General features: G+C 40.0%; 1 protein-coding gene across 5 annotated transcripts in view; it reads right to left on the reverse strand.

Annotated features, from left to right (window-relative positions):
• Positions 1-17,963, reverse strand: part of gjc2 (gap junction protein gamma 2) — a 112,307-nt gene that overhangs the window by 10,406 nt on the left and 83,938 nt on the right. Inside the window, exons 1-2 of one of the 5 annotated variants that reach the window (XM_043690800.2) lie at positions 7,719-7,841; positions 6,588-6,760 (exon numbers count right to left, since the gene is read on the reverse strand). The exons of 1 other annotated variant lie outside the window; for it this stretch is intronic. The gene's annotated coding sequence lies outside the window, so the exon portion shown is untranslated. Of the gene's footprint in view, positions 1-2,978; positions 3,123-6,338; positions 6,471-6,587; positions 6,761-7,718; positions 7,845-17,963 lie in introns of those variants that run through there. 3 more of the 5 variants (XM_087987604.1, XM_087987606.1, XM_087987605.1) reach the window with 3 other exon arrangements.

Below are 17,963 nucleotides of genomic sequence, written 5' to 3' on the forward strand. Positions count from 1 at the left end.
GCACAGTGCCAGGTACTTGGGTTTGATTCCAGCCCTGGATGACTGTCTGTGTGAGTTTGCGCATTGTCTGCGTGGTTACAATCCAAAGGTGTACAGGTTAGGTGAATTGGCCATGCTAAATTGCCCATAGTGTTCAGGATGTTTAGGTTAGGTGCATTAGTAAGGGGTAAATATAGGATAATAGGGTAGGGGAATGGGTCTGGATGGGTTACTCTTTGGGGGGTCGGTGTTGAGTTGTTTGGCCGAAGGACCTGTTTCCACACTGTAAGGATTCTATGATCCTATGCTTTCCTTGTTATTTATAAAAATGACTTGGGTATCAGAATGCAGAACAAATTTTCAAAATTTGCCAATGACACCAAATCTGGATGTGAGGGTGACAGTGAAGATGATACCAATCAAACAGGGGAGAACACTGGCTCACAAAATGGGCAGGTGAATCTCAGATGGAATGGTCGAGGAAGGTGAGGTGATACTTTTGGCAAGAGGGAATGTAAAAAAACTGAAGTTTTAAAGATCATACAGAAACTAAATGATACCTAGGTCATATACCCAATACTTTGTACATGGCAGAACAGATGGAGAGATCAGTTAGCAAAGCATATAGGATCATAGGCTTCGCAAACAGGAACTAGGTATAATGGCAAGGATGTTGTGCTGAACCTTTCTAAAGCTCTGATCACAGAAAAACAGAATTGTATAGTACAGAAGAAGTCTAATCAGCCCATCAAGTCCACAGCAACTCTCCAAATGAGTATCATGAATTCATAGCACCTCTGCCTTGCCCTTACAGGTTAACCCTGCACATTATTTCGATGTAAATAATTATCTAATGCCTTTTTGAATGCTCCAATTTAATCTACTTCCACCACTCTTCCACAAAGCACACTCCAAACTGAACCACTTGCTGTGTGAAATTTATTTTCTTGTCCCATTTACTTATTTTGCCCTCTTAATCTGTTTTTGAGTGGGAACAGTTTCTCGCCGTCTACCCTCTCTCTCATGAACTTTAAAACTTTGATCAACTCTCCTCTTAGTTCTGGTCACCACATTTTAGGCAAAATGTAAGTGTCCTTGAGAGGGTGTTTGTAAGATTTATCGAAATGATTGGCTAGGTTGGAGAATTTGGGGTTATTCGCCTTGGAACAAGGAAGCTTCAGAGAAGATTTGATATAAGGAAACTAGATGGATACTTGAGGAAAATAAACTTATTGTTACATGGATAGAGCAAGGGGAATGGGACTGATTAGATTGCTCTGCAGAGAGCCAACATGGTTTTGATGGGGTGGTCAGCTTCCATCTGTGCTGTAATAATTCCACCTCTATAAAAATACGATTTAAATGCAATTGTACAATCAAAATCATGACAATGTAGCAAGGGAAGTTGCTTTTATACAACATTTTAAAAGCCTTTTGGTGCCCTGCAATTCTTTACAGCTAACAGTCACTATTAACAAGAAACAGTCACTTTTGCAATTTGGCTGATTAACCAACATAGCATGTAGCCTTCTCGATAGTACCCTGTAACATTGACAAAACTGCTGTTTATATAGTATCTTGGCTTCTCCGATTCTATAAGCTGACTGATTGGGAGAACAAACACGGAAATTCTTGGCAGCATTCTTTTCACTTGATCCAGCTGACTCTCATCAGTTGTAACCTCCTATACACCTGCTTATCTCCGTTGCTAAATAGGTGGTGAAAAACATTGTCTTTATTATGCTCTTTGCCAAAGCTTTTAATTTAGAGATGAATTTGGACACTTCAAAACAAAATGATAATTCATGAGGCATTATTTTTCAAGGAACTGTCTCCTTCCAAGTACTTCTGTTAACACAGGTGCTTTTTGTGTCCTCAACAGCCTATTATCAAGTTTTGGTTCATGTTCAATTTGGCAACAAATCTAATGAGAGGCAACATCAGACAGGGCGTCTGCTTCACAGAATCATTGAATTTTACAAAGCAGAAGGAGGCCATTCGACCCATCATGCCTGTTCCAGCTCCAGAAAGAGCTACTTCACACTGACTCTTGATGCAAAGTATATATGTTTTGATGCCATGTAAAGACTGGCTCAGCTGTGATGCCCACTCTAGTAAAAAAGCTGCCAAAATCTCATTGATTGGGATTATACATAAGGTAAAGACTCTTGGATCAAGACAGCAGAGGATATCCAGAATCTGCAGGATTGAAAAGTTAGGGTCAATGTGTTCAAAAAAAAGGAAAACAAATTGGAGAGGGGATTCAAAACATTAATTTTTAGGTTACACGATTCATGTGCTGAGAAACAGCTGTGTGGTCAAAGAATTTTCCACTGGTGAAATATCAGTGTTTCTCAATTAGTAAATAAATAATAATTTCAACAGCGGAGTTTTACAAAATAAGGTGTTAAAATAACTTTGATCTTCTATATGCATTGTAAGGAATCTTACAGAAGGCTGCAATTTTGGAGCAGAACTTGGAAGTAATGGCTACAGCATACAGAGTCCAGCCAATGCACCTGGTATTTTACTCTACTAAAAGGGTACTGGTTTATATAAACAGTATTTTCCTCATCAGTTTTCAAAATTCTTAAAATGGATATTTAAGATAAGTGAAATTTGACCAATTTAGAATTATTTTCCTCTGTTCATTTTTTAGTGATGGCTTTCAATTTTTAAAAACTTTTATCCTGCTGCTACTTCTCCCTTCCTTAAGGCAGTGAATCATATACAAATCCAAAAGCACTGATGGTGCTAATGCACCTTGGTATGTACACATGTTGTTCTCCACATGAGAGTCTCGCCAGTGAATGCTGATGAGGTTTTAAAATAGCAGACACCAATACAAAATTATATCTCCAATTGGCACACCTTTCAAAAGGGGTCCCGGATAGCAACCTGGAGCTGGAATGCCAGCTCAATAATTCTCTCTAGCCTGAGGACACTGCACCAACTTGACTGTCTTCAAGCCAAGCCCTGCACAAACAGTTGGACCTTACCAGTTTAGAGTCGAGAGTGTGGTGCTGGAAAAGAACAGCAGGTCAGACAGCATCTGAAGAGCAGGAGAATCGACGTTTCGGACAAGAGCCCTTCATCAGGAAGAGCCAAAAATTGCAGAGTGACTATTGGGGCCAAAAATGGGAGGTTGACCCTGCACGCAGTGGGACCTGGTGTGATTAAGTGGCAACTACCATTCCTATTAAGGATGATAGCCTGTCGAGAGATGCTGGCAGTTCAGCAGCACCAATGCTAGCAATGGTCATTGCTCAGGCTATACTTGAAGGGTGTGGTTGCATTGATGGCCGGTTCCGTCACTGAGTGGTAAATGGGGCTGAGGATTGCCAGGGCTTGGGGGTTGTGAGGTACAGTTATCAAACGGGTGGCCATTGTCCTCCGGGTCAAAGAGCATTGAAAATGTGGTCCTCATCTTCCACGCCGCAGCTCCCTTCCAATGCAGTTAATAGCCACAGAGGCATGACCTGGGTCTTATTTAGTCAATAAGCAACTCAATTTTGGCATGAGGTTCATCTGCTACCTTTCTCACGCTTGAAAAATGGCTTGACAGTGAGAAGACATTTAATTGTGCCACCCACACCATTTCATCCTCAATGGGCTGGTAAACTTCAACCTGTCATATTTTTGGTAAGCTGGAAAATAAACTAGGCGAAAGTGAGGACTGCAGATGCTGGAGATCTCAGTTTAGAGTAGAGTGGTGCTGGAAAAGCACAGCAGGTCAGACAACATCCGAGGAGCAGGAAAATCGATATTTCGGGCAAAAACCCTTCATCAGGAATGAGACCAGGAGCCTCCGGGGTGGAGAGACAAATGGGAGGGGGAGGGGTGGGGCTGGGGAGAAGGTAGCAAAGAGTACAATAGGTGGATGGAGGATGGGATGAAGGTGATAGGTCGGAGAAGAGGGTGGTACAGATAGGTGGGAAGAAAGATTGGCAGGTAGAACAAGTCATGAGGATGGTGCTGAGCTCGTGGGTTGGAACTCCAGTTTTTGTTTCTCCTAAAAAAAACAGGATGGCATGGTGGCTCAGTGGTTAGCACTGCTGCCTCACAGCACCAGGGTCCCAGGTTCCATCCCAGCCTCAGGCGACTGTCTATGTGGAGTTTGCACATTCGCCCCATGTCTGTGTGGGTTTCCTCCCACAGTCACAAAGATGTGCAGGTCAGGTGAACTGACCATGTTAAATTGACCATAGTGTTAGATGCATTAATCAGAGGGGGGGTGGGTTGCGCTTCGGAGGGTCGGTGTGGACTTGTTGGGCTGAAGGCCTGTTTCCACACTGTAGGGAATCTAATCTAATCATTATCTAAATAAGAGCCCTGCAGCATGTAAAACAGTATATTGTTGTACAGATTAATGAAATGTATTAATGAGTGACATAAGTATCTAAAAGCTAAATTTTACCAAAGATTGATTGTGTGTCCATTTCAGGGAGCTTCACAGAGGGTTTCTGTCTGTAAGGTCTAACGAGTCATCTAGACAATTTTCTGCATATCTCCTCATCGGATACATATCACGTTTCTGTGGAGCTTGGTGCTCACCAACAGCAGATTTACTCACTGCTGCAGGAACGTTCCAGTATTTCAACCGTCTGTAGTATATTTAAAGCTTAGATGTGTACCAGGCAATCCTGCCAGCCACGAATAACCCTTCACAGAATGGGAAGCAATCAAAAGAAGAAAAGCTTTTAGTGGCACATAGATGGCACAGGCAACACCCACATAGTAAATGTGGGTGGCCCCGTAGTTCAGTGGTTAGCACTGCTGCCTCACAGAGCCAGGGACCCGGGTTCAATTCCAGCCTCAGGCGATTGTCTGTGGAATTTGCACATTCTCCCTGTGTCTGCTTTGGTTTCCTTCTGGTGTTCCAGTTTCCTCCCACAGTCCAAAGATATGCAGGTTAGGTGTATTGGCCATGCTAAATTGCCTGTAGTGTTCAGGGATGTGTAGGTTAGGGGTATTCGTCAGGGAAATGTAGAATAATAGGGTATAGGTTTGGGTGGGATACTCTTTGGAGGGTCAGTGTGGACTTGTTGGGCCAAATTGGCCTGCTTCTACACTGTAGGGATTCTATGAAATAGAAGCTCATATTCATAAATGTATTGCCACTTCACATTATAGCCTGACTGATCAACTATCATTGTAAACCCAGCTACAAGAATCAAGCTATCCAGGGTATGCATCTTTAGTGTCAAAACATGTCTCTATCTGAGACAGTGCTACTCTTTCTATTACATTTAGTGTACCTTAACACCTTGTCATTGTTCAGGATTGACCATGGTCACTCTCCTGACCCATGTGGAAGGAAAGTCCCAATGATGAGAGACCACACTCCTGATCTCTGTGCAGCTGTTTACTGACTTATCATTAATCGCTTCTCTGGTTGCAATGGACCTGCAGGACTGATCATGGTCCACTCCCTAGACTCTATTGAGATGGAACTCCTAACCCTAACCATGTAGCTGGCTTGAGGTGTTTGGGACTGCTGCCTGGAGATATAAGTAATAAGCTGGATTGGCCTGATTTTCATGTCAGGAATTGTCGTCATCTAGTTTCTCTGCACCACATAGGAGAATAGAAAACTGCATTTAAATTAAGTGAAAATAAGTAATAATGAGATGCTAGTAACACACAAACAGACCTCTCATTGCTCACTTGTGAGAATCTCATTGCACTGTTTAAAGTTTCAAAATTGAACTTTATTTCTAATTTTTCTAATCTTGCCATACTTTCCCAACTGGCTCGCCACTACCATCATTCAGGGACTGGGAAAATTAAGCCCAATGTATCTACAAATTTGACATTTTGGAATGAGTACAGCAGCTTACCAAAGAAATAGGCTCACATCTTATCCTCTCTTTGTAATTATTTCTTGAGGAATTGTTAGATCCTAAAATTTTGTTATAGTGGTCAGAATCTATCAATAATCTTAATTTTGCACCTTTCTGGAAATCATGATAGAAAGATGCTTGTCCATTTTTATTTCCAGAAGCAGTATGAATTTAAACCATTTTACCAAAAGGTGGTTTGGTACTTCTCAGCAAAGTGTGAGAGTTGAAAAGATAAAGATTGGTAACATCACGAATAACACCAAAGTTTGTCTGATGAACAGAAATAATCACCTCATCATTTGAATAGTCACACATCTATAAAAATAAATTATTAGTAAAATGACCCCACTTCCAACAACCAACAGTTACGCAGTAGGTGTGTTATTTTCACTTCAACTTCCAGACAAATAACAATTGGTAATCGCTTCTGCCAGAAAATACCTTATTTCTGCATACTTTTGATACCAATTTTACTGGTCAAGTTAACACCTTGTATATAGGTAGAAGCATGCTTACAGAGTTATATATCCATTTGTTGAAAGTTACATGAGAGATTGCCTCCTTTTGAGTTTTGCACCACTAGCATCTGGAGTAGGTCAGATTCGAACTGTAGTGGTGTACCGTTGCTTTTAATTTGCTGCAAAACACTTTACAGTGACATAAAATGTCCAATAAAACTATAAAGACATCCTCTCAAAAAGATAATAAGTTCTTGTTCTATTGGCTTTTACACTCTTTTTGGACATGAGTAAAATAAACACTCACATGTAACTGAAATGTTTACTGCAATGATGTTCCATTTAGTTCAGTGCAGGCATGATGGGCTGAATGCCGTCCTCCGTGCTGTAACAGTTCTGTGATTCTGTGGCAATCCCTTGGAGTCTTTGCATTTTAAAAAGTTGATTCATGGGCTGTCGGCATCACTGGCTAGATTGCATCTATTGCCCAGAGGACAGTTAAGAGTCAACCACATTGCTTTGGATTTGGAGTCACATTAAGCCAGACCAGGTAAGGTCGGCAGATTTCTATTTCCCCAGTCCCTGAATGATGGTAGTGGTGAGTCAGTTGGGAAAATATGGCAAGATTAGAAAAATTAGAAATAAAGTTCAATTTTGAAACTTTGAACAGTGCAATGAGAATCTCACAAATGAGAGATGAGAGGTCTGTTTGTATGTTAATAGCATCTCATTATTACTTATTCTTACCTAATTTAAATGGAGTTTGCTATTCTCCAATGTGGCAGAAACTAGACAGTGGCAATTCCTGACATGAAAATCAGGATCCCTGGAGGACCACAGAGATTTTTTTGACAATCAATAATGGTTACATTTCATAGATGTGGCTGTTGGATTGATACAAAATGTCCAAATTCAAAATGTCTTTCTACTTTGAATTACTACACTGGTAACAGGTAACAGAACTTAGATTTTACAAGTGTTTTATCACATCTAGGTAAATAGAGCAGTGAACTCACACACAACAAAGTCCAGGGAACAGCAAATAAGATGAACAGCTACATAATGTTTCTCTGGTGACATTGGTGAAAGTAGGAATGTTGGCTTGGGCACTGGGAGTAAGCTCTCTGCTCCTATTCAAATAGTGGTATATGATCTCTTATATACTGCACAAGAATACAGGCCATGGTTTAAAGTCTTAAATAATAAAGGAAACACTTACTTAGTTATGCAAAGTTATATCAATGATACGTTATTTCCTCAAATCCATGGTGGGGCCTCAATCCACAACTGATGTTCAAGCTACTATTTAAATGTTTGAAATAAGGGAATCAATCACATAGTAACTGCTTCTACTCACAAACTGAAACTCTTACCCAAATAACTAGCCATATACTAATTATAGAAATGAAGCTAAGTTAAAATATATTTGAGTACTTACGTAAACATGTTTCTTCCCTTTTTTTAAGAGAAGTGCAAAAGTTACTTGTTAAAGTTGATTTTAAGAAAGGAGATTTAACTCTCAAAGGAGCTTTCTCTAAGAAAATAGCCCGCTTCAGCCTATACTGACAGGCTTTAAGCAACTTCAACAGGCTCCACCTTTATGCTTCATCATGTCTAGACAGGGATCATTTTAACTCACTCGTGTGTACATTGAATATGCATCAACTCTAACATGAAACATCACTATTTTTTCCTCCTATTGATTACAGTGAGAAATTTACTGGAAGTGCAAACTCCTGGGCAAAAAGTTTTAACGATGTTTAACTTGGACTGCATTGCCTATCGCCAATAATTAAACAAAAGCCAATGCAGAAGGTCGGATGCACAGCAGGTTTTATTTGAAATATAGGCAGCCTGCATGAAAGCCCAGTCTCAAGCTCACATTCCTGAGACCAAACACTCAACAATAGTTACAACCTCTTGGAACAACTACAAGATTCATTATTGTCCTTCATCTTTTGGTTAGGAATTTTTGTCTTATCTCATGGTCATAGTTTAGCACAAACCTACTCAGGCAAATTCAGCTATTAAAGAAAAAATGCATTTTTATTCAAGAAGCACTGTTATTCTGCTAAAGTAGCAAGTGTGCTAATTTAAAAGGGTTAACGGGAATTGCTTCAAACACAGTATCTTTGAAACTCTGCAGTATTCTAAGCACAGTGGTTTACATATGTTAAATATCTACTTAAATTATTTTAGTGCCATTGCTAATCTCTTCATATAAAATGGATTCAAGACTGCCTTAAAATAGCAGGAGCAGGAGTTAGTGCAATTAATGAATAAATCAATTTCTAAAATCACATTCAATTACAACTAATATACATTCACAAAATGACTGGTAAATTTTTACTCTTTCATGCACTCATTTCCTTTCAAATATAATTCCTTTCAAATGTGGAGGGACATCCCTTTGATAGAAGGAATGAAAGTGAGAAGTGTTTTTTTAAATGATGAGAAATTGAAATGTGCTGCTATCTAAAATAACCTTTTCTTCATAAGTCACTAATATCTAGCAATGCAGGTAACAGCAAGCAATTTGAAATTGATTACTAACCTTTATTGCATGAGTATTTGAGTGCAGAAGCAAAAAAGTCTTGCTTTAGTTACACAGCACACTAGTGATACTGCAACTGGATTATTCTGGTCCCCTTATGTACTTGCTTTTGCCTAGAGAGAGAGGGTGATTCCTGGAGGTTGGACTGTCTGATGAGGAAAGATTGAGGAGAGTAGGCCGATATTCTCTGCAGCTTGTAGATATAAGAGGTGATCTCAAAGAAATTTATGAAATTCTGAAAAGACAAGAGTAGATGCAAAAAAGATGTTTTCCCTGGCTTTGGGGTCTAAAATCTCAGGGGCGACAGTCTCAGAATAAAAGGCAAGTCGTTTAGGACTATGAGGAGGAGAAACGTCTTCACTTAGAGGATGGTGAATATTTGGAGTTCTCTACCCTAGAGGGCTGTGGACGTTCAATCAATGAACATATTCAAGATTGAGATTTTTAAAAATTAATAGTATCATATTATATGGAAAGTGCGGAAATATGGCACTGAGGTTGCTCATCAGCCATGATTAATTCTTTGAGTCATATCTGGCACAATGGAAAGTGGTTGTGGCAGTTGAAGATCAAGGACATCTCAGCTCAAGGACATCTCTGCAGCTGCTTCATCAATGACCTTCCCTCTATCATAAGGTTAGAATTAGGGATGTTCATTGATGATTGCACAAACAGCATTCAAGAATCCTCAGATACTGAAGCAGTCCATGTCCCAATTGCAGAAAGACCTGGACAATATCCAGATGTGGACTGAAAAATGACCATCTCTAGCATTAGAGAATCTACCTATCAACCCTCAACATCAACAGCATTACTATAGCTGAATCTGATAAGGAGGTGGGGTGTTACAATTAAACAGAAATTGATTTGAACTCATCATAAGGAAGCACAGAATCCCTATTGTGCAGAAAGAGGCCATTTGGTCCATCAAGTCTACACCCACTCTCTTAACAGAATACCACTGAAACCCAGCCCCCTAACTTATATGCATAACCTCACATTTACCATGGCTCACCCACCAAGCCTGGACACCACAGGCAGTTTAGCATAGCCAATTCACCTAACCCACACAGACACAAAGAGAATATGCAAACTCCACACAGTCACCCAAGGCTGCAATCAAACCTAGGTTCCTAATGCTATGAGGCAGCTGTGTAATCACACCCTGTACATTTCTGCAATCCTTAAACATTCTTCCCATGTCTACATGGGTTTCTATTGGGTGCTCTCGTTTCCACCCACAGTCTAAACATGTGCAGGTTAGTTGGATTGGCATGCTAAATTGCCCTGTAGTGTCCAGGATGTGCAGTGTAGGTGGATTTCTCATGGTAAATGTAGGATGAGATGCTCTTTCTGCACCACAGAGAATTTATGATTCTATGACAGACATCTTTCTCACTCTAATATATGTATATAAAATATGGCTAGAGGTCAGAGAGTAAGGATGTCACTTCCTCACTCCTAACTCTTCTACTAATTCCCATCCTGAATCTCCAAAGCTAGTCCACCATGTACAAGGGACAAGTCAGGTGTGTGATGAAATAATTCTCATTCATATGGATGAATGCAGTTCCCACAACACTCAAGAAGCTTGACACCATCCAAGACAAACCAGCCAAGTTGATTGTCATGATATCCACAAACATTCCACGACAACACTCAGTAGCAGCAGTACATAAGACCTACAGGGTGCACTGTAGAAATTCACCAAAGTTCCTTATAGATAGCACCTTTGAATTCCGTGTTCCTGATCATTTAGGAAGATAGCAGCAGCAGATACATGGGAACACTATCATTTGCAAGTTCCCCTCTAAGTCACTCTTCATCCTGACTTGAAAATATATTGAAATGGACTGCAACGTTTCAAGGATGCAGCTGACTACCAGCTTTTCAAGGGCAATTAGGGATGGGCAAGAAATGCTGACCCATCCAGTGATATCCACGTCCTATGATTGAAAAAAATTATTTGAAATACAGGAGCAGGTTCATGAGCAGATTTCACTTGAGATAGGGGAAGCCATGACAGTTTGCTGATATAGTTTGATGACAAATGATGTGAATACAAAATAGGATGGGAAGCAGGATATTATCAAGAACCCGTAGCACCTTTTCTACTATTTCATTTCTCTTCATCTCTCTCCATTTCCTCCCTCTATTAGAGCTTCAGACTTCCTTTAGAGAGAGAGATTTGGGGAGTCTAACACCAGGCACTGAACTTCCCATTTATCCTAAGTTATCTTGTGCTAAAGGAAGGGTCAAGATAACCACACTAAATATGCAGCACAGTGCATTCAACCTGCAATGGATTGCCTACTGACGTAAGGTACAAGAAATTACATTCTATATTTTTTATCAAGGATTGTGCAAAGTAAAACCTCCATGTGAAAGCAGGGAAGTACTGAATACTTTTGTTATAGATTTTTAAACACCATTTAGAATAGTCAAACAAATTTTTAAAATCTGAACTGCACTTTTCAATGACTATGCTTTATGTTTTTGGAAAATTTCTTGCTATTGAGAAAACTAGGTTAGGGAGCAGGGCTCATAATGCAGGACACTGCCAAGGTAAAAAATGAATGAGAGAAAAGATCACATAATATCAAAAAGTAGTAGTTAGGGAATACCAAAGTTGATTTTGAAAGCCCATAGGATTGTAGAAGAAAAGAAATTGGATTATATCGTTTCACTTTTAATCACATAATGGTCAGAAAACCATACACACTCCTGGCCAGGTTCTAAATGTGACTAAAAGCCTGGAGAGATCAGGAATTCCTTAGGTTGAATCTTGAATGAGTTGAAACAACAGAGAAGGCAATGAATATTGGTATAAGCATCTATGCTTTACTATACTGATGTTTACTGCATTTGATAAATTATATGCAGAGTACCTGCATCCACAGTCTGTTGGTAACCAGAGGAGGTATATTTTAAATAAGTGGAAGAAGAACCAAGCGGTGATGGGAATAACGTACTTGTATGTAATGAGGTATGATGAACTGGAAAGGAGAAAGCCAATTTAACAGCAAATTTCAAAGGGAAGTGGAAATATACTTGAAAATGAAAACAATGCTAAGAACTTTGTTAGCACGGGGAAGTTAAACCCATTAAAAAGTGTCTTCAAAAATGGGCTAAATGGCTTTCTTGTATATAAAATTTCATGATTATGGATCAGCTGTTTATTTGAAACAAGGTTAATTTTAACATATTGTCTGCTGCTTTCCACCAACTCCATAGCTTCTATAAAGACACATTTGCAAAACAAAAGAGGATTTTGTACCTCAGACATCATAAGGTACATAAAGATAATCTCTTCCTTGCATATTGCAGAATCCTGCCAGGGAGAAGTTGCACATTAACATGATCCCAATTGATGTAATACTGGACAAGTCAGAGCCCAGAGGGAAACCTGGCTTGATAGATCATAAATTTCATTTTTCTTTTTGTTTATCATTCAGGTCAGTCACTGAAAGTATTCACAAGAGGCTGCCAAAACTAGAAGGTCATCCAAGTTTAGTATTCAAAAGAAAAAACACAAACTATACTATACTACACAAGAACTATGGTAAAAACAATGACTGCAGATGCTGGAAACCAGATTCTGGATTAGTGGTGCTGGAAGAGCACAGCAGTTCAGGCAGCATCCAAGGAGCTTCGAAATCGACGTTTCAGGCAAATATTTTAGCTATTATCTCAGCTTAGCTATTATCTCCCTATGTGGCTATGCTTCATTTAGCTAATATCACATGACTTCTTATAAATAGTCTTTTAAACTCATAGTTCAAAATAATTTTCTAGCTTTAAAAATATAAATATATTTGGTTCTATGAAAATATATTCTGAGAGAACTGAAAACTAAAATGCAGTTTTCCTCTACTTTGGGATCAAAGTTCCCAAATTAATTTTTTTTAAAAATTCATCATTGATTGAAAATTGTGGCGATGTATTTACAAATTCTGTGAGGCACTCATGCTAATCTCTTATCTTCCCTTTCCAATCTTTAAAAACATTTTAGGTCAGACATGTGACCTCTTTAACATATAGGTTTAAAGCTGGTTCTAGCCATACATGATGCAAGGTTTCCTTGCAGTAGTTTTAACTTTTGTTTGAATGTTCCAATCTACAGTAAACATGCACAAGCACATGTACCACTGAGACATCCAACAAGTTTCCAGCCTTGAACATCATAGTGAAAAGAAGCAGGCTTACCACAAAATAATAGTTTGGATCAAATAGTATATCATTTGGCTCCAAATGGCATTAAGGCAGCCAAAGGGAGCTGCCAGATTGCTTCTAAATCACAACCATTTTTGTCAACCTCAGATGTACTCAACAGCCATGTTAATAACCTTGTTGAAATTGAAGCAGCCTATTAAACCTCATGAGAAGTCTCTGCATTCTGATCAGGTGTCTCATTAAGTTATAATTTTATTGGCTCCGTTTCATACTTGCAGCAGCAGGGCTTGTCTCGCATAATATACGAATATTGTCTGAGATCTTGAGCAAACAACACCTCCTTAACAACATTGTGGCTGCACATAGACCACATAGTCTGCCCTGGTTATAGAATGCAGATCTCTACTGGGCGCTTATGATGGGCAATAAATGCTGGCCTAGCCAGCGATAGCAACATGTGATTAATCAACAAAAAAAGACAAAGAACAAATTTGTTAGAAAAGTGTGTTATGTTGAGGATACAAAGAGTCTTCAAAATAAAATAGGTTATGTTAAGTGGGAAAAAATTGGCAAATGGTACAGAACATGGGAACATGTGAAATTGTCCATTTTGGCTGGAAGGATAGGAATGCAGTATGTTATTTAAATAGAATGAGATTATAGAATGCTGCAGATATGGCAAGTATTTAGGAAGGTAAATGAAGGATGGACTTCAAGGGGGTTGGTTCTAAAAGTATGTACATCTTGTTACAAATGTACAGGGCATGGGTGAAATCTCAACTAAAGTAATATATACAGTTTTGGCCTCCTTACTTAGGGAACAATATTCTTGCATTGGAAACAGTTTAGAGAAGGTCACTCGCCTGACTCCTGGGATAACGTATGAGAAGAAATTAGGCAAATTAGGTCTACATTTGCCAATGCCATTTAGAAGAATGGCATATGGAAAAAAAAGACATGCAGATTTCTGAGGGGGCCTGGATATTTCCTCTCATGGGGAATTCAAAACAAGGGACAATTTGAAATTAAGGGGCAAAATCTTTTGCTCTTAGGAGGGTGAGCTAGGAGGTGGAAAGAACACTTAATTTAACAAACTTGTGATGACCTGAATTTGCCACGTTCCTACCTCCACCAGAGCTATTTTGGACGTGGGTGAATTGATAATCACTTAAAGGTCTCAGCTTGCGCCACTGGATTAACCCTGATGCAGTAGGTGCTTGTTACCATCTAGCTTTCATGACCTGCAGAGAGCTTGTGACCTCAGAGAACTGGGGAGAATCATTAGTCAAAAGCAGTGCCTGATCAAGGTCAGGACATTGGGGGCTTGACCACTGGGAGTCATGTTTTGCCCTTGCTTCCAACTGCTCCAGTCCCATCTCACTGCAACTCCCATGCTGAGAAATCTCCAACAAACCTCCTCATCACTTGATTATGTTTTATGTTGAGACCATCATTGGTTTTTTTTCTTTATTTTTCTCATTTTTTGCTTGGAACTGTAAGCTGAAGTTGACAATTGAACTTTGAACAGCAGCTTCTTTTAAAAAAGAGAATGAACAAATTTATGTTGTATATGATAACTGGCCACAAAGATAACAGCAAGTTAATTACGGTTCTAGGAACACTGTGGATGTTCCAACACCAGGATGTGTATGGTGAAGGACTAGCAAGTGGATGTTGTATTGGTCAAGGGGAAGCTGGTCTGGCCAGCCAACCACAGAGAATGTTGAAAAAGAAAGAGAAACCATAGCTTGAACTGGTTTTGACTGGGTTTTATTTGGGTAGAAGGTTGCATGCTTGTAAGGTGCTGGATTGGGAAGTAGTGTTTGAGTTACTCTCTCTAGTTTTATATTGAATTAAAGAATAATTGAATGTTCTGAGATAGGAGTCCCAATTTATAAGAAATAAGTGAATATCTCTGCTGGAAACGGTTTTCATTGACCAATGACTTTGGAAATCAAGCAAGATCCTGTCCCATGCATCTGTAATATAACACAGCGGTCAAGGATTCCATAAAGACCTAGCATTCATCAGTGAAACATTTAGATTAGATTAGATTAGATTACTTTACAGTGTGGAAACAGGCCCTTCGGCCCAACAAGTCCACACCGACCCGCCGAAGCGCAAACCACCCATACCCCTACATTTACCCCTTATCTAACACTACAGACAATTTAGTATGGCCAATTCACCTGACCTGCACATCTTTGGACTGTGGGAGGAAACCGGAGCACCTGGAGGAAACCCACGCAGACACGGGGAGAACGTGCAAACTCCACACAGACAGTCACCTGAGGCGGGAATTGAACCCGGGTCTCTGGCGCTGTGAGGCAGCAGCGCTAACCACTGTGCCACCATGCCGCCCTAAATTGGATTGGCAAATTACAACTCTACTTTTTTGTTGGATTGGCAAATTACAACTCTACTTTTTTGTTTTAGTTTATTCCTTGACTGTTTCTGTTTGTGTCTGAAAGAGGGCATTATGATCAAAGAAGATCAGGTTTAAATCATAGACATTAACTGGATTGCCTTGTTTTGTTTTGCTCTGCTAAAGCTACAGATCTGGTTCGGCACAATTGGGCATTTCTGAAGATCACTGAATGTTTTGATTTCATTGTATCTTGAATTGAGTAATAGCAAGGCTGATTGATTTGGCTTGCTGTCCCTGTGTCAGAACATTTGGATCCTCCGCGAGCCTGGGATTTCACAGGTGCTGTCCTCCAGCAGCTGCTGCTGAGCTCAAGAGTGACTGGCCTCTGATTTGTTGGCAGTCCTTACTAGGTGGGACCTCTGTGGTCAGGATGTAATTCCAGGTTGGTGGCCTCGGAATTGCCTAATAATCATTTGATCAGCAAAGCCTTTCCAGCAAGAGAAATTGGGTATCTGCCAGGTCTCCAGCCAGCAGACATGACCCTTGCCACTTCACTCAGATCCTGTTCAGACCAGCTGGTGGGAGTATTCACAGACAGCTTTAACCTCTCCTTGCTACAGTATGAAATCACCATCTGTTTCAAGAAGACCACCATCATTCTGGTGTCAAAGAAAAATCATGCAGCATGCCTCAATCACTACCACGCAGTGGTTCTAACCTCCATAATTATGACGTGCTTCGAGAAATTAGTTATAACTCCCACCAGCTCCACCCTACAAAATTGTCTTGATTCTTTGCAATTTGCCAACTGACGCAACAGCTCCACTGCAGACACCATCTCCCTGGCACATCTGGACAACAAGGTTACCTATGTCACGCTCCTACTTATTAACTACAGTTCCGCCTTCAACACCATAATTCCAAACAAACGCATCTCTAAACTCTGAAACCTCTGTGACTGGATCCTCAACTTCCTGACCCATAGGCTGCAATCAGCAAGAATAGGTGACAACACCTCCTCCACAATAATCCTCAACACAAGCACCCCGCAAGGCTGCATCATCAACCCCAACTATACTCCTAATACACTCAGGACTGTGTGACCAAATTCCATCCCAAATCCATTTACAGGTTTGCTGACAACATCACCATTGTAGGTTGGATCTCAAACAATGATAAGACATAATACAGGAAAGAGATTGAGTGTTTAGTGGCATGGTGTAAAGACAAAAATCTCTCCAATAACATCACCAAAATGAAGGAGCTGATCATTGACTTCAGGAAGCGGAGTGAAGGGCACGCCCCAATCTGCTGAGATGGAAATAGTCGAGAACGTCAAGTTCCTGGGAGTGATGACACCAACAATCCGTCCTGGTCCACTCACATCACCACGACAGTCAAGAAAGCATAATAATGTCTCTACTTCCTCAAGAGGCTAAGGAAATTCAGCATGCCCTTCCCAATTTTTATAGATGCACCACAGAAAACATCCTGTCTGGATGCATCAGAACGTGGTACGGCAAATGCTCTTCCCAAGACCACAAGAAACTACAGAGTCGTGAACACAGCCCAGTCCATCATGCAAACCAGCCTTCCATACAGTGATTCCCGCTGCATCGGGAAAGCAATCAACATAATCAAAGACCCCCCTCATGCCAGTTATACTTTGTTTCACCCTCTTCCATTGGGCTGAAGATATAAAAGTTTGAATACACATATTCATGGATCCAAGAACAGTTTCTTTCCCCCTGTTATCAGACTTTTGAACAGACGTCTCAAATGTTAATTTTGATCTTTCTCTCTGCAGCTTCTCTCCAGCTGCAACATTGTATTCTGCACAATGTTCTGCTACTCTGATGCACTTTGTATGGTATAATCTGCCTGTATAGCATACAAACCAACACTTTTCACTGTACCTGTACATGTGATAATAATGAATCAATCAATCAATCAAACTGATTCTGCCTATGAAGTCTCTTGTTTAAGACAAAGATGAAGAGAAATTTATTTTCTCAGAGAAGCTTTATTGTTTGGAATTCTCTTCTTAGTGAGCAGCGGAGCCTGGATCATTAAATATATTCAAGGTTCTGTCGGCCAGACTTATTATTGTCAAGTAAACGAGGATTATGGGAGAGCTGGGAGGAGAATGGAGTTAAGGTCTTATTAACTAGTGAAGCAGGCTGAAGGGGCCAAATGTAGTTCTCAATGTCAAAGCTCAAAGCTGACAAATGTATAACATTGCGCGTTAGGAAGTATAACAGTAGAGTCATACAGCATGGGAACTGACCCTTCCACCCAACTCATCCATGCTGACCAGGTTTCCCAAACTAAACTAATCCCATTTGCTCTCGTTTAGCCCATATGTCTATAAACCTTCCCTATTCATGTACCTGTCCAAATGTATTTTCAATGTTGCATCTACTAGTTCCTCTGACATTTCATACCCCAGCATTTGTGAAATTAGATCTCAAGAAATTATGCATCTCTGATGCACAGAAAGAAAAGAAGTGCTCAAAATACTCAGTAATATGAGCTTAAAAAAATCTTACTTGAACCAGATTTATGGCTTGTTGGCAAACTCCATTATA

The sequence above is a fragment of the Chiloscyllium plagiosum genome, unplaced genomic scaffold (genome assembly GCF_037043375.1).
Source record: "Chiloscyllium plagiosum isolate Xiang-an unplaced genomic scaffold, Cpla_swu_hap1 HiC_scaffold_5, whole genome shotgun sequence".
In the NCBI taxonomy this organism is placed as follows: Eukaryota; Metazoa; Chordata; class Chondrichthyes; order Orectolobiformes; family Hemiscylliidae; genus Chiloscyllium; species Chiloscyllium plagiosum.